The 15,523-nt window shown below is 57.6% G+C and overlaps 1 protein-coding gene across 1 annotated transcript in view; it reads right to left on the bottom strand.

Moving 5' to 3' along the window:
• Positions 1-11,901, bottom strand: part of RHOG (ras homolog family member G) — a 29,560-nt gene extending 17,659 nt beyond the window's left edge. The window contains exon 1 of the mRNA XM_039497125.1: positions 11,682-11,901. The gene's annotated coding sequence lies outside the window, so the exon portion shown is untranslated. The remainder of the gene's footprint in view (positions 1-11,681) is intronic.
• Positions 11,902-15,523: the final 3,622 nt, after the last annotated feature.

Below are 15,523 nucleotides of genomic sequence, written 5' to 3'. Positions count from 1 at the left end.
GAGCCCCGGCACCTCTGGGCCTGGCGGTTCCGAGCCCCGGCACCTCTGGGCCTGGCGGTTCCGAGCCCCGGCACCTCTGGGCCTGGCGGTTCCGAGCCCCGGCACCTCTGGGCCTGGCGGTTCCGAGCCCCGGCACCTCTGGGCTTGTTGCATCAGTTACGAATGTAAAAACACAACAGTTCTGGGATGGCCCCCATCCAGGCCCCCTCTCCCTGCCTCCCCTGACTACTGCAGGAAGAGGAGAGCTGTAAGATCCACCGGCCCTGAATGAGGCTCTGTCACAAGGAGGGGTCTGTTCTCCCTGCCTGACACTGGAAAGAGCAGCTGGGCAGATTTCACTTTCCCAAGGCCCTGCCTCTGCCTTTCGGCATGTTAGCCGTCAATCCTGGCAAAGAAACAAGGGCACTTGGACATTCTAGGAACTAGACTCGATCTTCCCCAGAGCCCTGCTGGTGTCTGTAGGTATAATCCCTCAGATCACAGACGGCGGGCTTGGAAAAGTCCTATTAAGCTAGTGAAAGCTCATCACCCAGGTATGTTCTCTGGGCTTCGGGCAAACCCAGCTCCAAATGCCTCTAGCATCAAGGTTTCCATCACATCCCCTGGACGCTATTCCGCAGCTGATCTCAGTACCAGGCAGATCTCAGTTCAGCCTCAATTTTCCTCTGCTCAGTTCAGCCTCAGCCCATTCCCTGGGGGCCCCCTCCACACCTCCATTCCCTGCTCTGGACTGAGCCCACCAGGTGTCCTGAGTGATTGCCATGGGGCCTGTCAGCATGGAGCCTCCCTCGCTAGGAGCAATTCAACAGCTGTGGGGTTGCTGGCTAAGGAGCTGCCAAGCCAGATCAGACTCATCGTCCCATCGGGCTGCTGTCCTGTCTCTGGCAGGGGCTGGGACCAGACCCAGACTCAGTGGACACTCTTGCAATAACATGCCTGGTGGGGAAGCTTCTTCTTGACCCCGGCGGCTGATGCTTTACTTCTGCCCTGACGCAGGGTAGTCCCAGCTCGCTGAGGGTGGGCTCCATCTCAGGGCCAGGAGGTGACTGGAGCCCACTCAAGTTGAGACCCTTAAAAATTAACTCATCTTTTCAACCTGAGGGCCGCTGTGTTCTCCCTTCCACCCACTTCCCTCTCTTCTAAGTAGCATGACCCCACCTTGCACCCCAGAGCCAAGGCCAGCGGTGACTGGCTAATCAGCCGCTGGCTCACCCCCTCTGCAGCCAGCGCACGCATGCATTCCCGTGTGAGCATCGCCAGCATGCTGGGACGGGGAGAAACTCAAGGCCACTCTGAAATCGAGAGGATAAATACATTACAGATTGCAAGATTCTCCTCTGCTACCGTGCTGGGGCCAGCTAAGTCCCTTCGCTCTGCATGGCTCATGGGACGTTACCATACTGCTGGTGATGCCTCACATCTACACGCCACACTCGTAATGTGCTCACGATGCATCAGGACTGGGAGGGTGAGAGAGCTGAGAAACTGACTGGCCCAGGGAGTCCAATCCCCTTGGCCTGTGCAGAAGCAGCCCCCCCTCAACAGAAGATTGGTGTCTGTGAGCTGGGTGGGTGGGTCTCAGTCTGTCCAAGGCCCTGGTAAGACCGTATCAGGAATGCTGCGCTCAGCGCTGGTCTCCCGTGTTGAAGAAAGAAGAATTCAGGCTGGAACAGGTGCGGAGAAGGGCTGCTCGGACGGGCAGGACAACACAGGGCCTGGCTTAGGAGGAGACTGAGAAAGCTGGGCTGGTTTAGCCTGGCAAAAGGTAGGCTGAGCGGGGATCAGATTGCTCTATAAATACACCCCAGGGTGAATCCCAGGGAAGGAGACAAGCTATTGAAGCTAAAGGACAACGTTGGCACAAGGATGTGGAGGATGTGGCCAGGAAATGTGGAGGCTGGGAAGGAGATTTCTAATCCTGCAACAGTCTCCCAGTAGAGCAGAGAGGGACAAGCAGCCTAAGGGGCTTTAGGGTGGAGCGTGACACGTTTGTGAAGGGGACGATATGCCGGGGCTGCCTGGGGACAATGCCCTGGAGATCCCTTCCAGTCCAACGTTATCATTGTTTGGGTGCCCAACTTGAGCCTGGCTCCTGGCGCCGGTGCCGAGCACCCGCTGCTCCCGTTGGCTTCATCGTCTGGGCGCCCAGAAACTGAGGGGCCATGTTTGGAAGCCTCTGCCTCAGAAGGCATGAACCCCAGCTCCAGCCGTGGCATCGAGTGGCCAGAGAACGGTGGACGTGGGGCATTACTCTCCCCCCAGGAGACTGCAGGGCAGTGTGGGGGAGCTTTGGCTGGCTGAGCCTGTTTGCCCAGGGCAGGCCTGGCTCGTCCTGGAGAGAGACCAGGCCCCGTCCCACAGGAGCATCACAGCCCCCCTCCTCCAGCCTGCGCCAGCCCAGCCTGCCAGGGAGCAAGGCTGCTCAGGGCAAGGGGCTGGGGGGCTGGAGCCCGCTGGGGAGGGGTTCGGGGGGGCTCTCCAGCTGCCAGCCCGTCGAAAGGACAGAGGGCTCCAGCCCCGGCCACATGCGGGGTGGGGGAGCGTGAGTGCCCCAGGCCCTGACACACACGACATCAGCAGGCCTGAGCTAGCGACAGGATGTAAACAAACCTCGCCCCAGGAACCCAGCCCGCCCCTCCCCACGCGCCCGCTGGCGACTGAGATACCAGCGCTGCCCCGCTTCTGCGTGTGCCCTCCACACACTGCCCCACACGCACAGCCCTACTGTCCACCCCACATCCCCACACTGCCCTTCTGTACACTCCTACCCCACACACCCTGCCCTCCTGTACACCCCCCCACACTGTCCCAAACACCTCCACGTTGCCCTCCTGTACACCCACACACACTGCCCCACCGCCCTGCCCCACACACTGCCCCACCCCCACACACCCTGCCCTCCTGTACACCCCCACACTGTCCCAAACACCTCACACTGCCCTCCTGTACACCCCACCCTGCCCCACCACCCTGCCCACACACTGCCCCACCCCCACACACCCTGCCCTCCTGTACACCTCCCCACACTGTCCCAAACACCCCCACACTGCCCTCATGTACACCCACACACGCTGTCCCACCGTCCTACCCCACACACTGCCCCACCCCCACACACCCTGCCCTCCTGTACACCCCACCACACTGTCCCAAACACCTCCACATTGCCCTCCTGTACACCCACACACACTGCCCCACACGCACAGCCTTACTGTCCACCCCCCCACACAGTCCCACATCCCCCCACTGCCCTTCTGTACACCCCCACCCCACACACTGCCCCACCCCCACACTGTCCCCACCCTACACTGCCCACACTGCCCTCCTGTCAACCCTCCCACACTGCCCCACACGTACAGCCCTACTGTCCACCCCACATACTGTCCCAAACACCTCTACACTGTCCTCCTGTACACCCCCACACCCCGCCCCACCTCCCCCAGGCAATCCTGCTGCCCAATCCTAGGGTTCGGTGGGGGTGTATAGGAGGGCTGTGTGGGATGGGGGCTGTGCACAGAAGGAGGGCAGCATACACCCCCATACACACACTGCCCACAACCCCCACACACTGCCCCACACCACACCCAGCCCACACTCACACCCCACACACTGCCCTCCTTTTGTACACAGCCCACACACACCCCACAGCCTTCACCCCACACCCCCCACCCCCACACCACCCGCCTGGACACCCACCCCCCATTGCCCCACACCACACCCAGCCCACACTCACACCCAAACCTCACACACTGCTCTCCTCCTGTACACAGCCCACACCCCTCCCCAGCCTTCACCACACACAGCCCCACCCCACACCGCCCTCCTGTACACAGTCCTCACTCCCACACCTAGCCCCTCCTTCTACACCCCTCTCACACCCAGCCCCCACCCCCACCACACAGACGGCCCTCCCTTCTCACACCCCCACGCACAGCTCCCACCCCCACCCCGCTGCCGGCACCACACCACACACTCTGCCCTCCCCAGAGTCCGGCCACAGATGCCCAATAGACATGCTGCCCCCACCTTTCACGGCCCCCTTCCCCCACCATCACCATCCTGGCCCCTTCGCACTGCTTCGCCTCCTCTGTTGCCCCCACCTGTGTCACCCCAGCCCTGATGGGTCCATCCCCAGCCCTCGCCCACCGCCAGGCCCTAGCGACGGGCTAGGAGCCCAGAGGAGTCTACAGGCTGCCCGCACGGCCTTGCTGGGGCAGCAGGATTGCGTGGGGCGGGGGCAGAAACACCCCAGGGCACCTCCCTCTGCCCAGCAATGATCCTCATCCGAGGCTGCTTCAGCAAGAGGAAGCTGGGCCCAGGACAGGCCGGCCGGCTGGCGAGTGATTCATAACGACCCCCGCCCCACACCCCAGGAAGGGAAAACAACTCATCTTGCACTCAGCAGAAAAGGGAAGCAAAACCTGCTCTCTGTTTTTCAGATGCAGAATCCACCCCCAGCCCCTGCCGAGAACTCCGCCCGGGCGGGGGTTTCCCACCCAGAGGAGGGAAAATGTGCCGAATGCTGGGGCACACCAGCGGAGCCTGGCCCCCTCCTTAATGGGGCCTGCTCACTGTCTTTCCTGCACACACACCCCCTCCCCCCCACGGCCTGAGTCCTTCCACTAACCCTGCCCCCGAGTCCCTCCCCTCGGATGGTTACGTCCACACCACTGCGGCTTGGGGCCACGACTCACGTTCCCCCAGCACTCCGCCAGCATCCCCCCCAGCCCTGGGAACCTGGGTGAAAACACATCCCCGTAGCTCCCAGGTACAAGACTGCTTAACTTATCAGCCCTAGCAAGAGCCCAGCTCCTGATGGCCTGGCTTTGGGGGCAGGCGGGTGGGCTGGCTTGAAAAGCTTCCAGCCTTTTGCAAAGGACCGTGTCACTGCGTCCATGGTCAGAGCTGCCTTTGGACACCTGTCAGCCCACGAAGGGGTAGCCTGGGTCTCTCCCCTTGGGCTGCAGTAACCTGAAATATTTGTCCTGCTGTGGCACCTAGATGTCCCCACCAGGGTCAGGGCCCCGTGGTGTTAGGTGTTCAACACACTGTATTTACTGGCCCAGTGGAGCAGGAAATAAACTGGTCTCTGTGCAGCCTCCCCCATTCCAATCCTTTTCTGAAGAGGAAAATGAATGGCCATACAGAGTCCTTCACTCTGCTACACACACACGCTCACGCTCTGTCAGGGAGCAAAAGTACCTAGAAGCCGCCTGTATCTCCATGGGAGGGGAAGAAGAGGCTAGAGAAGGTGTCTGACAGCTAGGACGCCTGGGTTCTACTATAGGTCCTGGGAGGGGGTATGGGCTAGTGGCCGGAGCAGAGGACAGGGAGCCAGGACTTTTAGGTTCTCTTCCACCTTAGAAGAAACATAGGCCTTGCCATACGGGATCAGTCCAGTGCTTCATCTAGTCCAGTATGGCCAGCCAGTAAAGAACAGCTACACCCAGTTCTAATGGAAACAGTGCCTCCTTCAGAGCAGCACGTCTACCAAACCCCTTAAAAAATGCAACAGCACTCCCCATCTTAAAGGAGCCAGAACTCGACCCTGTGGACCATCCCCTTTCCAACCTCCCAGTCATGGGCATGACCGTGGAGAAAGTAGGAACCACCATGCTCCACCAACAGGGGACATCAGTCAGCATCCTGGATGCCTCCGGAGAGATCTAGGGGCACTAAAAGGTGACCTCCTTGTGGCCATGGACACAGATAAGATCTTCATGGTCCTACCACTGGGCCCAAGGTACTGCTAGCTCGCCCACTTGACACAGCAGGAGCTGATGGCCCAGCTTCCCAGTGGCTCCTGTCCTCCCGCTCCAGCCGTGCTAGAGACCTGAAGTGCTGCTGGTCAGAAAGGGGAACGGCTGCCCAAGAGATGCTGCCTCTGCCTTCCATTGAAGGCATGCAGACCCGATTCATCGAAACGGCGAGAAAGCTCAGAGCTCTGCTTGACTCCTCAAAACGCCCTTTTCACCCCCAGCTCGTTAGGAAACCTGGTCCCTTCCTCCTGGAGGAGATGTGACCACAGGGATCCAGACGTGTCACCTCCAGGCCGGGTTACTGTAACCGAAACTAAATGTGTTCCAGCTATACACCTCCATGGCTCAGACCAGCGTGAGTGCCTCAGACCCATGCTCAAGTGCCTCCACTGGATCCCGGTCGGCTTCCGAGGCCAGTTTAAGGACTTGGCCCTAATTTAAAGCAATTAATGGATCAAGTCCCTGCTACATCAAAGACTGAATTTTGATCTGTGACCCACCACCATGGCTGTGCTCCTCTGGACAACGCAGATCACAAAGCGCATGAGCGCTGGGGTCAAACATTCTCAGTCCAGGGATCTGCTTGTAGAACAATTGTCCAGAGGAGCTCAGGAGAACCCAGAGACTGACTGTCTTCAGGAGACACTGCCAAACCTTCTTCCTCTTTGGAAAAGGCTCTCCATCATCCAAATAACAGTCACCAGGCTGAACCCCACTAAGCCCTTCCAAGCGGAATTGAATCCCAAAAAAGGGAGACATGTCAGAGACTCCACCAAGTCCACTAGGGACTTTGCTATTGCTACTGATTTGAAATTGAAGATGAAAAAGGACTCGCGCCCAGCGGAGTAATTGCTTTTCTCCTGTGTTTCCTGCTTTCGATACATACATTCAAAGAACGCCTTGTGATTTCTTTTGATGTCTTTGGCTGGGTTCTCCCTGAACGCCACCTTAGCCCTCCCAACCCCCATCTAACACATCACCTGCTCCAGCCCGCGTGCAGCCAACAGAAAGAAGCTCCATTTTCAGAAGGATGCTGCTGTGGCTTGGAGGACATAGGCTCTTCTTGACTAATTTCTTCATTTATTTTTATCGGCTGCTACCTTTCGTTACCTTTCCTCCCCAGCTACCATGCCTGCCCTCGACCTACCAGGCTTCCCAGCAATCTAAGGGTAGCTTCCAGGACCTCTCTCGTACATCTCCTTATGTCACTGGTAACATAGGCTCCTTTCTGCACATGCCAGAAGCCTCTCTAAAGGTATCCTGAGATCTGCTACACGTGGACCCAAGAGTCATGTCACTGAATTGATCTTCTGGTCACCACATCCCCAGCTATTGCTAATGATCAAATCCACCATCTTTACAGCCTGTGTGTCTCACAGCTACCCACCCTGTCACTTTCTTCCTGTCTGCTTTGATAAAGTCCTCCAAGCACCTTTAGCTGCAACTCAGTGGTGACTGGATGTCTCTCTAAAAGATCTGCCCTAGTTCCCCACCCCAGTTATCAGGCACAAAGCAGGAATGGGTGAGTTTCTCTGGCCTGTGCTATGCAGGAAGTCAGACTAGCTGATCAGAATGGTCCCTTCTGGTCTTAAAAATCTACAGATCTGTGAACTAACATCCTATTTGTCATCGGCTTTATCTTTCAGTTTACTATCAGGTTTTGTATAATGCCCAACACTGTAGTATCTAACTAGCAAGAGTGAATTTTTTTTTGTTTTAAAAAAACAATCAAAGGGTTAACCAAAAGAAGTAGCAGAAGGCAAAAGGTTCAGCTTTAGAAAAAGGCGAGAGAATCTTCTGTAAGGTTAGAATTAAGGATAAAAAAAGACAGAAAGTGACACAGCCAGCATTCAAAACTAAACAAAGGGGAGAGTGAAACTGAAAAGGCCAAGAATAGCTAAAAAAGGAAGGTCAGACTTAGAAATAAGTTAATAGAGAGAAGGCTGAGCTTGAATATCATGAAAAAGGGACAAAGTCAAGGGTTTAAAACTTATGAAATTCTAGTGTTAATTATGCACAAAATAGGAAAATGTATATGTATAGAGAGAGACATAAAAGCAATTTGAAATGTTTCAAAAATTAAATTGTTATTTTAAGACTAATAAGGGCCAATCCTGCAAATAGTTATCCGCACACTTCACGTTAGTGAAATGTGTAGTTCCATGGGACTTCCATGTTTCAAGTTAAGCATGATCTTAAGTGTTGACAGCACTGGGGCAGGGTCCAGAGTGGTAGCCGTGTTAGTCTGTATCAGCAAAAACAACGAGGAGTCCTTGTGGCACCTTAAAGACGTACAAATTTATTTGGGCATAAGCTTTCATGAGCTTCATCAGATGCATGGAGGGGAACATACAGTAGTGAAGTGGGTTCTAGCCCATGAAAGCTTATGCCCAAATACATTTGTTCATCTCTAAGGTTCCACAAGGACTCCTCATTGTTTTTGGGGCAGGGTCTGTGTCTTCACACGAGGGGGCCCCCATCCTGACCAGGGCTGCTAGACACTACAGCAATGTAAAGACTCTTAATCAGTAACGCCAGAGGGATAATAGCTCCCTTCCTTACACGGGTGGCCAGGAGGTTTCACTCATTTGTGTTTGTAAACTCCTTGGGATGGTCATTCCATGCACCAGAGAAGCCGCTGCTACTAATTCTCCGAGCTACTCGGGAGTGTGCACAGCTTTGAACGCAGAAAGCAGCTCGGAAGTGTGAAGTACCAGTATGATAATCAAGGCTGTTCATACATTGGAACGGCCCCTGGCTGCCCGAGGAAGGGAAGGGAGGGGGCCCTCCCGTGCCCTCCAAAGAGATGAAATAATCATAACCATACAGTAACAAGGAGAACCCAGGGGAAACCTCATTCCATAGTACTGCACAGACGCTTGGACAGTGAGCGACTTCCTTAACAACCAAACAGTCACGGCAACAAACCGCCCCACTTAGAGGAGGGATTGCTTCGGGGTTTAGAGCACATGCTCACATTCGGTGGGAACGGTCTGGTCTCACTTTTTCCTTGAGCTGCCTCCACCTTATTTCAGCTCTGTTCCATTTGCTCCTCCTGAAGCTCTAGCATTGTCAGAGACAGGCTACAGGGCAAGGTGAACCATGGCCTCTCATCTCTTCCCTCCTGCCTGACACCAGCTCTCCTTCAATTCACCTCCACCCCCGCCCATACTGCCTGATCCCTGCTGGATTCAAACCAGTGACCTAGCTGTCAAAAGCCAATTACTCACCCAAGTCCTTGGGAATCGGTCTATTTCTTCTGCAGCACCAACAACTTAAAATGCATTATGCAAAAATACAATTTACAAGGCTTAGTGTGTCTGGAAAAATATGCAACAGGCCTTAAATACATTGTGATGCAATGGCATGTGCGTATGAGCAGGCACATCATTGCCCTCTGCTGGACAGAATCAGAACTTCTAAACTGTGTGTCATGTGCCCTATACAGCAAATGGCTAATGGAGATTCTCCTTTAGCTAAAAAGGCAGGGATCTGTGCTTTGCAAGCTGGAGAATCTCATGTCTATCCATGCTGCTGCCACAAAGTTCCAAACAGCCATGCTGCATAGCATGGTGCCAACCATGACTTTGGGGTGGCCCTGGCTTTGTTACACTATTTAAGGCTGTTTCTCATTCTAAGGGGGGTCTGTATTCTCCAGGCAGGGCCGTCTCCCCCACGCCATCCTGATGAGCTCAGCTTTCCAGCTCCCTCCTCCGTAACTTCAGGTCTAATCACCACCACTGGTAGCCAATGACACTGGTGATGTCAGCCCAGGAAATCTGACCCTATGGGTACATCCACTCAGGCATCATCTGGGAACTGCCCCTGCTCAAACCGTTTGCTAGCAACCCCGTCCATCCTAGCTCAGGCCTGAGTCTCTGAGGTCTGATGCCCACTTGTATCCCTAATCAAATGGGAGGCTGCAAACCTTCGTTCTTAGCCTTTTAGTAACACACAAAATGATGTGACCTAATGAAAAGGCAGCAGAGCCCGCCGAGGGCATCTCAGCCCAGTTCCCATGGTCTCAGCTCGCCTGGGATTGTGGGGGGGAAAGACACTAGCGGCAGGGCGGGGATAGACACAGAGTCATTGGCTCCAAGGCCAGAAGGGACCCATGTGTATAGCACAGGCCAGGGAACTTCCCCACAATAATCCCTAGAGCAGAGCTCTTAGAAAATGAAGAATAAAATCCACTCCCAGCCCTGGGAGGGGATCTCTTCCCCTCCCCCACTCTGAACAAAACCCAGGCCGTGACCCAACCCAATACACCCCCTCCCCGACACAATGAGACACCAAGGAGGAGCCCACAGCTTTCCGATTCACAAAACCCAACGAACGCTGATGACTTTCGGCCCTTAACATGCTGCCTGCTCTAGCTCAGACCGAGACGGGCCCAGCCCAGCTGAGCTTGGCACGGAACGGCTCAGATGGAGAACCCCTGGGCCAGACTCAGCTTGGCTCAGTTTAGCCTGGCACCGCATGAGTCAGCCCAGCCCCCTGCAGCACAGCTCGGACTGACCTAACAACAAGGGACACAAGGGAAACTCCTACTTGTTCTGGGCCAAAGCCAAGCCTAGCTCGGAGGAGGGCTGGGAAGCAGGAGCAGGGGGAGGGGGGAGGCGAGTGCCAGGCTTGTGGTGTGGGGGAGGGCACAGGGCAGGCTGTGTTCTCAGGACAGACCTCCTCTCCCAGAAAAAACAGAGCCAGCCAGTCTGCCCAGGCTGCATGCACCCGGCTCCCCTGCAGGAGGCAGTGACACAGACGGGCGCCCCCCAGAGCTGGCTGCTTCACATTTTCCTCCTAGAGTTGCACCTTTTCAGAGTGCAGCCCAGCCCAGCCCAGCCCAGCCCGGCACGGCATAGCCCGGCTCAGCCCAGCCTCGCTCTGCCCGGCACAACCCAACCCAGTTCTGCCCATCTCAGCCTCGCCTGGCCCAGCCCATCTCAGCCTCTCCCGGTACAGCCCCGCCCGGCCGAGCCTCCTTCACAGACAGACCCAGCAGCAGCTGTTGTCAGTTGCAGGCGCCTTTGGTGAAAATTCTTCTTCCTGCCCCGCCCCGCCCCCGTCGCTCCAGCCCCACAGCCCGACCCCTGCCTCGCCCCCCCCCCCCCCGGCTCTCCCCTGCTCCCGCTTTGCTGGCTGCAGCCTGGTCCCGGGAAGCGTCCTGACCCCCTTTCCACCAGACGCGCATCACACCCCACCCCACCCAGCGGCACCCAGCCCGCTCCGAGGGGACCCGCCCATCAGAGAACAGAGAGCAGCTGCCCCCGCCCCGGGGGACCCCCCCAGAGGCGCCCGGCACAGCTCCCTACCCCGAGGCGCACTGCACAGCTCCCTACCCCGGGGGACCCTCCAGAGGCGCCCGGCACAGCTGCCCCCACCCCGAGGCGCACTGCACAGCTCCCTACCCCGGGGGACCCTCCAGAGGCACACTGCACAGCTACCCCCGCCCCGAGGGACCCCCCCGAGAGGCGGACTGCAGAGCGGCCCCCACCCCGAGGCGCCCGGCACAGCTGCCCCCACCCCGAGGGACCCCCCGAGAGGCGCACTGCACAGCTGCCCCCACCCCGAGGGACCCCCCGAGAGGCGCACTGCACAGCTGCCCCCACCCCGGGGGACCCCCCCGAGAGGCGGACTGCACAGCTGCCCCCACCCCGGGGGACCCCCCCAGAGGCGCACTGCACAGCTCCCTACCCCGATCCGCGGGGACCCGCCCTCGAGAGGGCACAGTTGATCAGCACCCACCCCGGAGGGGGGACCCTCCAGAGGCGCCCGGCACAGCTACCGCCACCCCGGGGACACCCCCCCATAGGCGCCCGGCACAGCTGCCCCCACCCCGGGGACACCCCCCCCATAGGCGCCCGGCACAGCTGGGGGGCGGCGGCCGCCGGGCTAAGGGGGGCGCGGCGGGGAGGCAGGACTCACCGTGGCTCATAGCTCGGGGCGGCGGGGGGTGCGCGGTGAGCCGGGTGGGTCTCGGCTCGGGGCGGCCGCCGCTGCTGCTCGCTGCTGCTGCTCGCTCCCGGTGCAGAAGGAAGTGACTGAGGCCAGAGGAAGTCTGCAGAGCCAGGCACCAGAGAGCGTGAACAAGGAAGTTTCTGCTCCCTGGCTCTTACTTCCCCTCCTCTCTACCCCCCAGCACTCTCTGCTGAGACCAACTTTGCTCCAGTCCTCTCCCCTGTGTGAGCGCATGGCCCTTCCCCCCCCAATTCCTCCTTCCCCAACCAGATCCCAACCCTGCCCCACCATCCGCCTTGCCTTGGCCAGTGGTGCCACACCCACAAAGAGGGACCCCCAAATCTCTGGGGTGGGGGCTGCACCCTGAGGCTGCCACCATCTGTTCAGCCGTCCAGGCTCTAGCCGGCTCCTCCGGCCTGGCAGTGGGCAGATCACGCACAAGGGAAGTGCCCAGACACTGCAGTGATGGGTGGCAGAGAAGAGCCTAAGGGAGCAGGAGAGGGTAACCAGCCAGCCAGCCTCGGGTTTGCGGCCTGGTCCCAACAAGCACGTGCGCCTCAGGGCAGAATCACATTATAACCCAATGCCCTGACATCCCCGGGGCGGGGGAAGCCAACAGGGCATCAGTCAAAGCCTCGGTAGGTGCCAGCCGTGGAACCACCCAACCCTGCCCCGTCCCGCCTGCTTCTGCAGAAGTTTCTCTGTGTTTCTGGCTAGTCTCTTAACCAAAGGGAAGCCCGCTATCCTTTAGGGCACCAGTTTCCAAACTTTTGTCATTTGCGGGCCCCTGAAAAATTTCGCAGGGGGGCGTGGAGCCCTTTGGAAATACCAGACACAGTCTGCGGAGCCCCCGTCAAAAACCACGGCCCTAGACGCTCCACGCCACTCCCAGGCGGGGCGGAGGAGGTCAGGCCAGCCGGTGAGCAGTGTACAGTCAGAGGAGCCTGGCCACAGGCCACAGGGCTCGGGGAAAGTTTACGATCCAAACGGTTTGGCGGGGGAGTGTCATGTGCAGTGTCCGGATGTTATTATATAAACGCTCAGCTCCTCTGTGACAGATGCACTCCTGCACCAGGCTCTCCTGGAACCTGCAAACAGCTGTCGGCTGTGGGTCAAATTCATCCCTGGGGGAACTTCAGCAGCTCAGGCTTCTTCACCCAGAGCAGGCGACCCCAGCACCGGGAGGCTGCTGCCACCCAGAGGCCAGATGGTGCCAAGCCCCAATAAATGCTGAGTGAATGAGGAAGGCTCAAGAGGGTGCAGGGGGGCTGTTGGTTGTGCTGGGGGGGGGGGAATGGGACAGTCTCTGGGGGCGTGGGGCCGTTTCTTGCTCCGGTTGAAGTGTTCACAGCAAAGTTCTGATTAGTTACCATGCAAGTACTGGAGCCGGGGATGTGTTTGGGCTGCAGTACGCATGGGCCACTCCTTGCAAGGGTTTATAGCGACAGGACCAAGAGACACAGGATGGGAAGGGACCTCCTGACTCATCAGAGTCAGTCCCTGCTAATGCAGGCAGCCTTGGCATACCCTCCATTATTCCCTACACTCCAGAGTCTTAGGCATCGTGTCTCCAGTGAACCTCACCTTCCCCGTCGGCCCAGATGCTGTCTGCAGGGCAGTGCTCAGGTCCATAGGCCGTGTGCTAGCCAAGGCCACCAGGGACACTAAGAATTCCTCCCTCCTGTCCCCAGCAGGATCCAGTGTGGTGGAGGAGCGGCTGCATGGATTCTGATACATCCCTGGGGCTGACACACGTCACCCCTCCACGGGAGGTTTGGACAATGGATCTGGGTCGTCTCATACCACCAAGCATAGACGAGGGGAGGGATAGCTCAGTGGTTTGAGCATTGGCCTGCTAAACCCAGGATTATGAGCTCAATCCTTGAGGGGGGCCACTTAGGGATCTGGGGCAAAAATCAGCACTTGGTCCTGCTAGTGAAGGCAGGGGGCTGGACTCAATGACCATTCAAGGTCCCTTCCAGCTCTATGAGATAGGTGTATCTCCATAAAATGAAGCGTGCAGGCACCATGCATGTGGGGCTGAGGCCCTCTTTGTACAGTGGGCCAGCCTGGGCTCCTCTGTGTTTGGGGACAGCCCTGCCTTGGCTCTGATTGTCCTGAGAAGAGCAGACCGAGCCTTTCCTTGTATGTCAGCCATGGCTGCAGTGTCCTAGTTCAGGCTACGGTGGAGATCCTGCTTCACACTCCCCCCACCCACATGCACGCCTGCCATTCTCAGTTGCTTTTTATAGCCTCCTTGAGAACACAAACAGGCTCAGCCCAGAGGCGGGCAGGCGTTTGTAAGTCTTTTAACCGATGGAACCAGCTTGGTGCTGCCTAGGGGGATGCTGTGGTGGCAGAGTGGCCTGGGACATGCCCTGCGTGCTCCAACCTGTCCTAGGGCCCCGCAGGTCCCAACCTTGCAGCTGGGAGGGACCTTACCTAGATCATGCATAACTGAACAGGCAGGCAGTGGAGGGCCAGGGCTGGAGAGGGGTTCCAGCAGCTACGAGTCATGTGAGGAGCCCAGATACTCCAGTGAGGGGTGTCATTATCGTACGTTCTCAGCCACACACACGTGACGTTATGATGGTTCTGTATAACGGATACAAGGTGGGGGAGTGGATACCTTCTATTGGACCAACCTCTGGCGGTGGAAGAGACAAGCTTCCAAGCCTACACAGTGCTCTTCTGCAGGTCCACAGTGCTGCAACAACACTGTGCATTAGCTGTATAACGTTAGCTGAAGGTACTGAGAACAGAAACTCATCTCACCCCAGGTATCGGACGGGTCCAGACGTGCCTGGCCACAGGGTCACGTATTTGCCTGTGAATTGGACTGGAAATCTTGTTACGGCGTGTAAACGAGCCCTCACTGTCTGTGGGACACCAGAACAATGTCAGAAACACCTCGCTGGACACAGGAGGGGTGGGAGTGAGTGTGAGACACGTGGGGACGTGCAACAGGCTAGTTGGCCCGTGAAGTGAAAGAGGGCTCAGCGCTCCTGTTCCAGTCAAGGGACACCCTAGTTTGGTGTAAGAAGGGTGGGCGGCCCCTGCTGTTATAAATGAGAGTTCAGCAGCCTGAGGGGGAGTTTATGATACAGAGAGAGGGTGGCTGAAGTGGCTACCATGGGTATAAAAGGAAGAACGTGTAGGCGAAGCTATGCGGCTCAGAGCTGGGAAAGCCTGTGCCAGTAGATAGACACAAAACCAGCACTCCGCAGGGGTGTGTCATTGGTCCTACCTTCTTCAACACCAGACAAATGATCTTCCGAGAGAGAGGAGCGCAGCAAGAGGCATGTGACGAAGTGGGAATGTCCATAATGTTTTCTCTGAATACCGTGTGGGTGCCTCAGTTTCCCCTATGCATTTCTTAAGTATCTAGGTAGGGGTATAAGGGTGTGTGATTGTTGCAGAGCCCTAGAGGGCAGGGGTGTGCAGGGGTCTGCCGGGAGAATGGCCGACACCCTGTCTCCTGGCAACTGATGGCCTGGGCCCCTCCCCTGCAAGATGCCAACTGAAGGTGTTGGAGAACAAAGAGATCAGGTGACCTCCTGGCCTGGAAAAGAGACAAAGGCCAGAGGAGGGGCTGGAGACTTTCAGTTTGGAGCTGGCTGGGGAAAGAGAGGGAGGCCCAGAGCCAGGGTCCGGTATCTGTACCTACAAGCTCTGTTTTAGACCCTGTTCCTGTCATCTAATAAACCACCTGTTTTACTGGCTGGCTGAGAGTCACGTCTGGCTGCGGAGTTGGGGTGCAGGGCCCTCTGGCTTCCCCAGGAGCCCCGCCTGCGCGGAGTCCCTAGGAG

Source organism: Mauremys reevesii, linkage group 1, assembly GCF_016161935.1.
Source record: "Mauremys reevesii isolate NIE-2019 linkage group 1, ASM1616193v1, whole genome shotgun sequence".
NCBI classification, from domain to species: Eukaryota; Metazoa; Chordata; order Testudines; family Geoemydidae; genus Mauremys; species Mauremys reevesii.
The sequence above is the reverse complement of the archived record's forward strand: the minus strand, read 5'-3'. Positions and strand labels throughout refer to the sequence as shown.